Here is an 8,894-nt window from a genome sequence, read left to right on the forward strand (position 1 = left end):
CACATGGTGGCTCACAACCATCCATAATGAGATCTGACGCCCTCTTCTGGAGTGTCTGAAGACAGCTAACAGTGTACTTACATATAGTAAATAAATTATAATAAATGAATAAATCTTTAAAAAAAACATTTCCACAGAGGAAAAAAAAAAAGAAAACATCTAATAAAAAAATTAGAAAAAAACCCAACAACAACAAAAAAAAATCCACCCATTTCCTTGCAAAATATTGCTTTGTTTGTTCACTTTAACATCTCTTAAAGTGGTAATCTGCTAAAAATTATTTTTCAAAATGCTCTATTGTATTAGTAAAATTTTTTGTCTTAGTGGTGTACAAAATTATAGCAGTATAGTATAATAGCTTTTTGCTTACATTGATTTATGAATGTAACATATTGTTGTCGAGAGAATATCTTATGTATTGTATGGTTGCATCATCTGTCAGTTAAAAAGCCTATGGCCTATGGCTTAGAGAGGAAATAGAAGATAGAACATCTAGAGGAGAAAGAATGTTGGGAGAGAAGGAGGTAAAGAGATTTGCTGGAAAGATGTGACAAGACGGACACATGGTACTTGAGCACAGGTAACCAGCCACAAGGAGATTGTAGGCTAGAATATATGGGATATTTTAAGTTACATCTAGTCAGAGAAGAGCTTAGCTATATGGCCAAAGTATTTGTAAATATATTTTGAGTCTGAGTCTTATTTTTGGAAGCATGGGGCTGGGAGGAATAACCAGGACCCAAATCATGACATACTGTGTTTTGATAAGCCATACCATGCTAATGTTAAATCTGCTGTAACCTATCTGCTAAATAAAGCTATAAATTGTAAAATGCATGGCCTACATCTTAGAGCCTGCAACATGCACCTGCTGTGTAATCATAGATTGTGATCAAAGCAACATAGAACCATAAGCTACAGTATCCTTAAGTACAACATTAATACTCAAGTGTATGCCTCCAAAATGCAAGAAATAGGTATGGGAAGCACTCTCTACCTCTGCCTCTGTCTCCGTCTCTCTCTGTCTCTGTATCTGTCTCTCTATCTCTCCCTTCCTCCCTCCCCCTCTCCTCTCTTTCCATCCTCTCTTTCCTTTTCTTGTCCTCCCTTTTCCTTTTTCTGTCTCCTTTATTATCCCCACTCGCTTACTTCTCTCTGGGTTTATTTCAATTCATAATACAGTAAGCTCCATGGGTTTTGTGTTATGGCCATTTCAGTTTCTTTAAGTATGAAGTTAGTATACCGTTCCTCAAATTGTGTATTTCAATTGGGACTTTTTTTAGGGTTAAAACCAACAGATTTCCCATTGTAGACACCACATTGTTTCCTTTGTGATAGCTAAAAACATATAGAATATTAACTACATTGACTATTGAGGGCTCAAAGAACTTATGTTACCCATTGTTTACCTTAGTCTGTAGCAATTATTACTAGGTATAGGAGATCCTCTCACAATGGTTTGTTTTTGTCCATTCAAAAATAAACTGATTCTTTCTCATTTGTGTGTTATGAAGGCCCTGAATACTATGCCACCGGGCCAATAGTATTCTTAGCTTCTAGATATAGACAGTTTTTTTCCTAAGTCAAAATATAGGCTACAATTACTAAAAACAATGTCAAATAAGCAAATCAATAAACAATAACAACAAAAACAAGGAGAACTGTTAAAACCTGGGTAGCATAAAAAATCACAGGAAAATTCCATTTAAACAGAAACAACTCCTCTAAAAAAAAAATCCCTGGTTCTTATGTTCTCTAAAGTCTAGATTCTATTTACTGTGATGGAGGAATCTATAGTTTGAGATATTTGCTACACTTTTTGCAGAAGGATTTTATTCAGTTTTTAAATTTAAATTTAAAATTAAGTATGTAAATCCTTCCACAAAGCTCAGAAATAATAATGTAAAATGTGTAAATGGCATATTTAATATAGGTTGATGGCCATCTAGAAAAGCTCATGTGATTTTAAAATGTTGTTAAACTATTTGGGGTGAGAAAAAAAAACAAGTAAAAAGAATTCACTATCCCAAATGAATGTGTTATTCATTTTGTCTTACACTCAAGGCAAATTGTCCCAAGTTTTCTCCATAAACGTGGCAGAATGCTGCCCTTTGTTCTTGTATGAAGGAGAACATTAGATTAGACGATGGGCTTTGAGCTTCCCCCTTTCAAAGGCTCATTAAAATGCTTGTTTATCATGATAATTCCTGTGATTTTTATTTTGTTTATTGTAAATTCTTTTTTGATTATTTATTTATTTACTTATTTATGTTTTTAGAGACAGGGTTTCTTTCTGTAGCCCTGGCTGTCCTAAAACTCACTCTGTAGGTCAGGCTGGCATTGAATACAGAGATTCCCCCTGCCCTACCTGCCAGGTGCTGGGATTAAAATTAAAGGCACCTCCTATCACCACCAAGATTTTGATTCTTAATCAACTTAACATTTAGTACACACCATGCATGTTCTTTGGGGTCTGGATTACCTCACTCAGGATGACATTTTCTAGTTCCATCCATTTGCCTGCAAAATTCACGATGTCTTTGTTTTTAATAGCTGAATAGTATTCTTTTAATGAACAATATTTCTCGTATCCATTCTTTGGTTGAGGGACATCTGGGTTACTTCTAGTTTCTGGCTATTGCAAATAAGGTTGCTATGAACATCGTGGAGCAAGTGACCTTGTGGTATGGTGGATTATCTTTTGGGTACACGCCCAGGAGTGGTATAGCTGGGTCTTTAGGTAGAACTATTTCCAGTTTTCTGAGGAACTTCCAGATTGATTTCCAGAGTGGCTGTACTGGTTTGCAATCCCACCAGCAATGGAGGTGTGTTCCTCTTTTGCCACATCCTTGCTAGCATGTGCTGTCACCTGTTCTTGGTCTTAGCCATTCTGATTGGTGCAAGGTGGAATCTCAGGGTCACTTTGATTTGCATTTCCCTGATGACTAAGGATGTTGAACATTTCTTTAAGTGCTTCTTGGCCATTAGAAATTCCTCTGTTAAGAATTCTCTGTTTGCTGGGCAGTGGTGGCACATACCTTTAATTCCAGCACTTGGGAGGCAGAGGCAAATAGGTTTCTGCGCTACTACCGCCTGGCGAGAATTGCTCTTTCGACGTCTATGAAGAGTTGTGTTGGAAATTTGATGGTAATTGCATTGAATCTGTAGATTGCTTTTGGTAGGATGTCCATTTTTACTATGTTAATTGGACCAATGCATGAGCATGGGAGATCTTTCCATCTTCTGAGATCTTTAATTTCTTTCTTCAGGGACTTGAAGTTCTTGTCATACTTGCTTGGTATGTGCTCACTGATAAGTAGATATTAGCTAAAAAGTACAGAATACTCATGATGCAACCCCCAGACAGTAAGAAGTTGAACAAGAAGGAAGGCCCAAGTGAGGATGTTTCACTCCCACTTAGAATGGGGAAGAAAATAATCATGGGAGGCAGAAGGAGGGAGGGGCCTTGATAGGAGCGGGGAGGAAGTGGGTGTAGAATCAGGTGTGGGGAGAGACAGGAGAGAAGCCCAGGAGAATGAATGAAAATATGCAGCTGCCAGGGTTAGGAGTGAGGGAAACCTCTAGAAAGTCCCAGAGACTTGGAATGTGAAAGGCTTCCAGGATCAATGTCTGAAATGTCCAATGTTGGGGAGATGGAACCTAAAGAGACTACTTCCAGTAGATAGACAGGGGCCCTAGTAGAGGGATGGGGTCACTAACAAATCTTCAAAATTTTTGACCCAGAATTATTCCTGTCTAATAGAAACTCAGGGACAAAAAATGGAGCAGAGACTTAAGGAAAGGCCATTCAGTAACTAGCCCAACTTGGGATCCATCCCATGCATGGGCTCCAAACCCTGACACTATTACTGATGTCATGTTGTGCTTGCAGACAAGAGCCTAGCTTGGCTGTCCTCTGAGAGGCTACACCAGCAGCTGACTGAGACAGATGCAAATACTCACAGACAACCATTAGACTAAGGTCAGGGACCCCTGTGGAAGAATTAGGGGAAGGATCGAAAGAGCTGAAGGGGAGAGTGATCTCATAGGAAGACCAACAGTGCCAACTAACCTGGACTCCTGGGAGCTCCCAGAGACTAAGCTTCTAATCAAAGAGCATATACTGGCTGGTCCAAGGCCCCTGGCACATACGTAGCATAGGACCGACTTGTCTGGCCTCAGTGGGAGAGGGTATGCCTGGAGAGACTTGACGCCCTTGGGAAGGGGAATGCCCAGGAGGGTGAGGGGGAGCACCCTCTCAGAGGCCAAGGCGAGGGAGATGGGATGAAGATTTCTGGGAGGGGGAACTGGGAAGGGGCAACATTTGGGATCTAAAAATATAAAATAATTAATTAAAAAAAGAAAAAAGAAACCCAAAACATCACTGTCTTACTATTTCACTACTGATTTTTCTCCAGTTCCGGGGGAAAGTTATTTTATAGTAAGTTCAAAGCTCAGTTAAAGTTCGTTTCTTAGACATTTTGAAAAAAACAAAGTACATGCAAATAAGAGTTCATCTTATCGTTAACTCACATGAAAGCAAATCTATTTACAGGGTTGAACTTGTATTCCATGCATATGAGTTCGTGATGTCATTTACAGCTAAAAGAAATGTAAAGAGGTGTGTAGATGCAGCTTTAAATACCAATTGTGTAAATTAGCTGTGGGATACACTTTAACACATGGCTAATTTGTAGCCATCCCCGGGTACCATAGCAGGGAGTTATTCAGAATCTGAGGCCGGAGCGTGGCTTTACACACCCCTACCCTCTACATTAGTTTAAGGATAAAGTGTAGTTTGACAAATTGTATGTTAAAATTCTTCGTTAAAGCCCTGCAGAGTAATTTTCAAAGTTCTCCACTAGACGAGAGTGTTCCAGACAGTGGGGGCCATCCTCTGTCTTCCTGTCCTATGCTTCAGGTTAGTCTTCCCTGTTTCCATTTCTGCATTGTTCACATTGCTCTCCCAATGGTTGAAGTATTGCGAAGAGCTGAGTACAATTTCTCTTCTTCATTTTCAGAAAACCTTCTTTTCATAGTTATCTGTGTTCTTACTTTTCATATAATTACAAGTTCTTCTTAGGGAGAAATTGGTTTATAGCATCCTATAGACCTCATACCTAGTGCTTGTCAAATAATGAACACAAGTGATGTCAGTTTTTTCTGTTAAAATTTATTGTTTGAGTTATATTTTAACATAATCGTAAGATTAATAAAATTGCAATTTAATAAGAAAAAGCTTTGGGGTATAGTTCTTACCAAGGAAGAACCTATAACTTTTTGAATTTCCAAATTTTTGTTTTTATAATAATTCTCACTGTTTTTTTGTTTGTTTGTTCATTTGTTTTTTGAGACAGGGTTTCTTTGTGTAGCCCTGGCTGTCCTGGAACTCACCCCGTGGACCAGGCTGGCCTTGAACTCAGAAATCTACCTGCCTCTGCCTCCTAAGTGCTGGGATTAAAGGCTTGCAGTACCACTGCCTGGCTCTCATTGTTTTTGATAGAATTTCCACATTAATTTTTTTTTATAGATAGCAACATTTATTTATTAAGGATAATAATTTCATAAGATATAAAGATTCAACACCAATTAAAAGCTAGTTTCACAAATGGAAATGTTATTTCCTCTGCTAATAACATGGAAATTTTAATACATAGCTAGTGTAATTTAGACATGATGATTTTTTAAAAAAGATTGGATTATATTAATTAGAATTCCATTAAATACCATAAAGTTATACATAAATTCATTTGATCCCCTTTTCTCTCTCAGGAAGGATTAGTTATATTATAACTGGGGCTTTCCCATCTACTTTGCTAAATTTTGGGTCATTTTTATTAAGTGCTACTTTATAACATTTTGGGGGTAGTAGTATATTTTCCTTAATATGTTTCTGAATACAGCGAGCTTATTAGAAGACTTGGCAGCTTTTATTTGTCTCTTTCTCTCTTGTGCTAAAAGCTTTATTTTGCTTTCATAACAGAATTGTGCAAACATAATGTCATTAAAGTATTTCTCAGTGGAAGTAACTAATGAGTGTCTAATGAAATTAGATAGTGTACTTACTGTAATATCTTTATGATTTTTTTGGGTGTCAGGTTTAAAATTTTATGATATTAAAGCTGGAAGAAACTCTGTAGGGATTTTGTTTCAGTAGTTCTTCAGTGCTGGGAGTCTGCCTGCCTCTTCTGGTATGCAGCCTGTGTTTGGATATTTCTGTTGGTCTCTCATTTACAATTGTTCATTTCTAGAGGTGGCCCTCTTTTTAAACATTTCATTTGCTTTAGTCCGTTTCGTATTTGAAAGAATGCTCTTTGGACTCTTGTCTTTCCTACCAGCCACTCATAAAGCCAGCGTTAAGCCTTCTTGCTTTTTCATGTCCAGTCTTTAGTCACCTTGCACTCAGGTTTGAGTAGATCTATTTTTAGAAGGGACACTCCAAGTCAGATGTAAAATTCCAGATGTCTCCTTGGCAGGAGAGGCTCAGCAGGCTCATGACTTTATTGTTCAGAATGGTTATTCAGCCGTCAGTGTTGAAGCAGAGATCAATGGTATCCATGGTGTTCCTTTTGTTAACTACGTGATACTTTATTGACTTTGATATTAAATATCTACAATTACTGGGTTCTAAATTATAGATGATTGAAACATGGATTTAAGAATTAGTCAAATCTTTCTATTCATATTTAGACTTTTTTCAGACAATGTCTTAATATGTAGTTCTGGCTGGCCTCACTATATAGGCCTGGCCTCAAACCCACAGATATCTGCCCCTGACTCCCAGGTGCTGGTATTAAAGGCATATGCTTCATGCCTAGCTCAAATTTATTTGAATTTTGATTTTGCCATGTTCCTTTCAAATTTGAAGAACTAACTTTTAACATACATGTTGTATATATACCTAACAATGCTATCAATAAAGCCACATATATATGAGTTCATTTTAAACTGTCTTTTTGGTGATATGTTTTGAATTTCCTTCATTAAGGCTTACCTATATGCTCTTTGGAGCAGAAGCTGGCATAGTTAAGATGATGTGTTCTTTGAGTCTTGAAATTTAACTTGTAATCTGGTTCCACCAACAAGGTCTGTGATGTTAGGAGCTGCTTCACTTCTCTTGCTTTATTGTTATGAAAAGTAGGATATATGATTATACCTAGTAGGCATACAGGAATCAGAAGAGGGACAGCAAGTGTGACTGGGGTTTCTTGATGCCATTTCTGTGCCATTTGCAAGACTGGTTGTTGTGGTATGGTTCTTGAACTTGGCCATGTCTGCATGGTAACTCTCGGCTCCCCCATACCTTTAATATTTATACACACATTTTCACATGCAACAAAGTATCAAAGCAGATAGATAACGTCGCAGTTTCTTGTTTGAATTGGATTGTGTATGTGTCTGATGATGGTCCCTTTTGCATTTCTCCCATGGGAAAGATCTTATTTTGATTCTGACTGGCAGACCTTGTGTAGATACTGTTTGCAGCTAAGTTCTCCCTGCTTTATGTACTGAAACCTCAGCTCTTCTATGTTCAGCCCAAACTCTGGGAAGATACCACCATCTGGGTCATTATGTCCCAGGACCCATCTTTCTTAGAAAGAACCAGCTTCCAGAAATCCTTATGGAAAGTACAGCTTCCAAGCGGCGTTTTCATTACTTGAATATGAGTTTTAGTTTGACACATTAAGCGACGTCTTCATAAAGTAAAGATCCTTCACAAAGTCATCCCTAGTGAACAAAATGAGTAGATCCTCATCTAACCTTTTAAATCTGTTATTTCATTGAGGCCTGAAATCCAAATTTCTGTGGGTCAGTAGGACAATTGAGTAAGGGGTGAGGGGTGATGTAGTAGGAGGTAGTAGAGAGCATATCTAAAGTGTTCTTGGCACTATTAAATGAAAAGCCTATTATTACCGTTGTTTGATAATGGTACCAAGTGGCTGGATATCCCACTGAAAGGGAACCCAAAAATCTCAAAATTTCGCATGAAATGTTTCTTTTTAAATACTAGCAACTTTGTGTAATAACCAATAACATTAAAAAAAAATCTAGGTGTTACTATTGATTTATACACGGTCCTGTCATCATCTCTTGGGGGCAGTTTAGTGCTCTGGCATTTCCAATAATGATACTTCTGGGTTTTGGTTAAATAAAAAAAAATGTGAAGAAACACATTTGGAAGCTGATGCAAAGACCCCAGCCAAACACTGAGTGGAGCTTGGGGAATCCTGCGGAAGAGGAGGAGGAAGGATTGAGGGAGCCAGAGAGGTCAAGGACACCACAAGAAAACCTACAGAATCAACTAACCTGGGCTTATAGGGGGCTCACAAAGACTGAGTTGCCAACCAGACAGCATGAAGGGGGCAGACCTAGGGGGCAGACCCATGTATAGCAGTTGTCAAATGGGACTCCTGTTAAAGTGGGAGCAGGGGCTGTCTCTGACTACATCACCTGTCTCTGGATCCATTTCCACTAGCTAGGCTGCCTTGTCTAGCCTCAGTAGAAGAGGCTGTGTTGCTGAGGCTTGATATGCCTGGGCTGGTTGATGTCCATGGGAGACCTCCCCTTTTCTGGGGAGAAGGGGAGGAGGAGTGTATGGGGGGGAAAAGGGAGGTGAAGGGGAGGGACTGGGAGGAGAGGAGAGAGGGGAAGCTTCAATCAGGAGGTAAAGTGAATAAATAACTTAGTTAATTTTAAAAAAAGGCAAAGAAACCAGAATCAAGAAATGCAGAAAAACTTAAAATCAGAATGTTGTTAAACAGATGAATATTTTGAAAGAGGAAAAAAGATTTTTTTGAAACATGCTCAAAGTAACATCACTCATGAAGATCTGGCACTGGTGTTCGGGTTACCCAACAGGAATAGATGATGAATCCCAGCACTGGTGACCTGCC

This window comes from Mastomys coucha, unplaced genomic scaffold (genome assembly GCF_008632895.1).
Source record: "Mastomys coucha isolate ucsf_1 unplaced genomic scaffold, UCSF_Mcou_1 pScaffold11, whole genome shotgun sequence".
In the NCBI taxonomy this organism is placed as follows: Eukaryota; Metazoa; Chordata; class Mammalia; order Rodentia; family Muridae; genus Mastomys; species Mastomys coucha.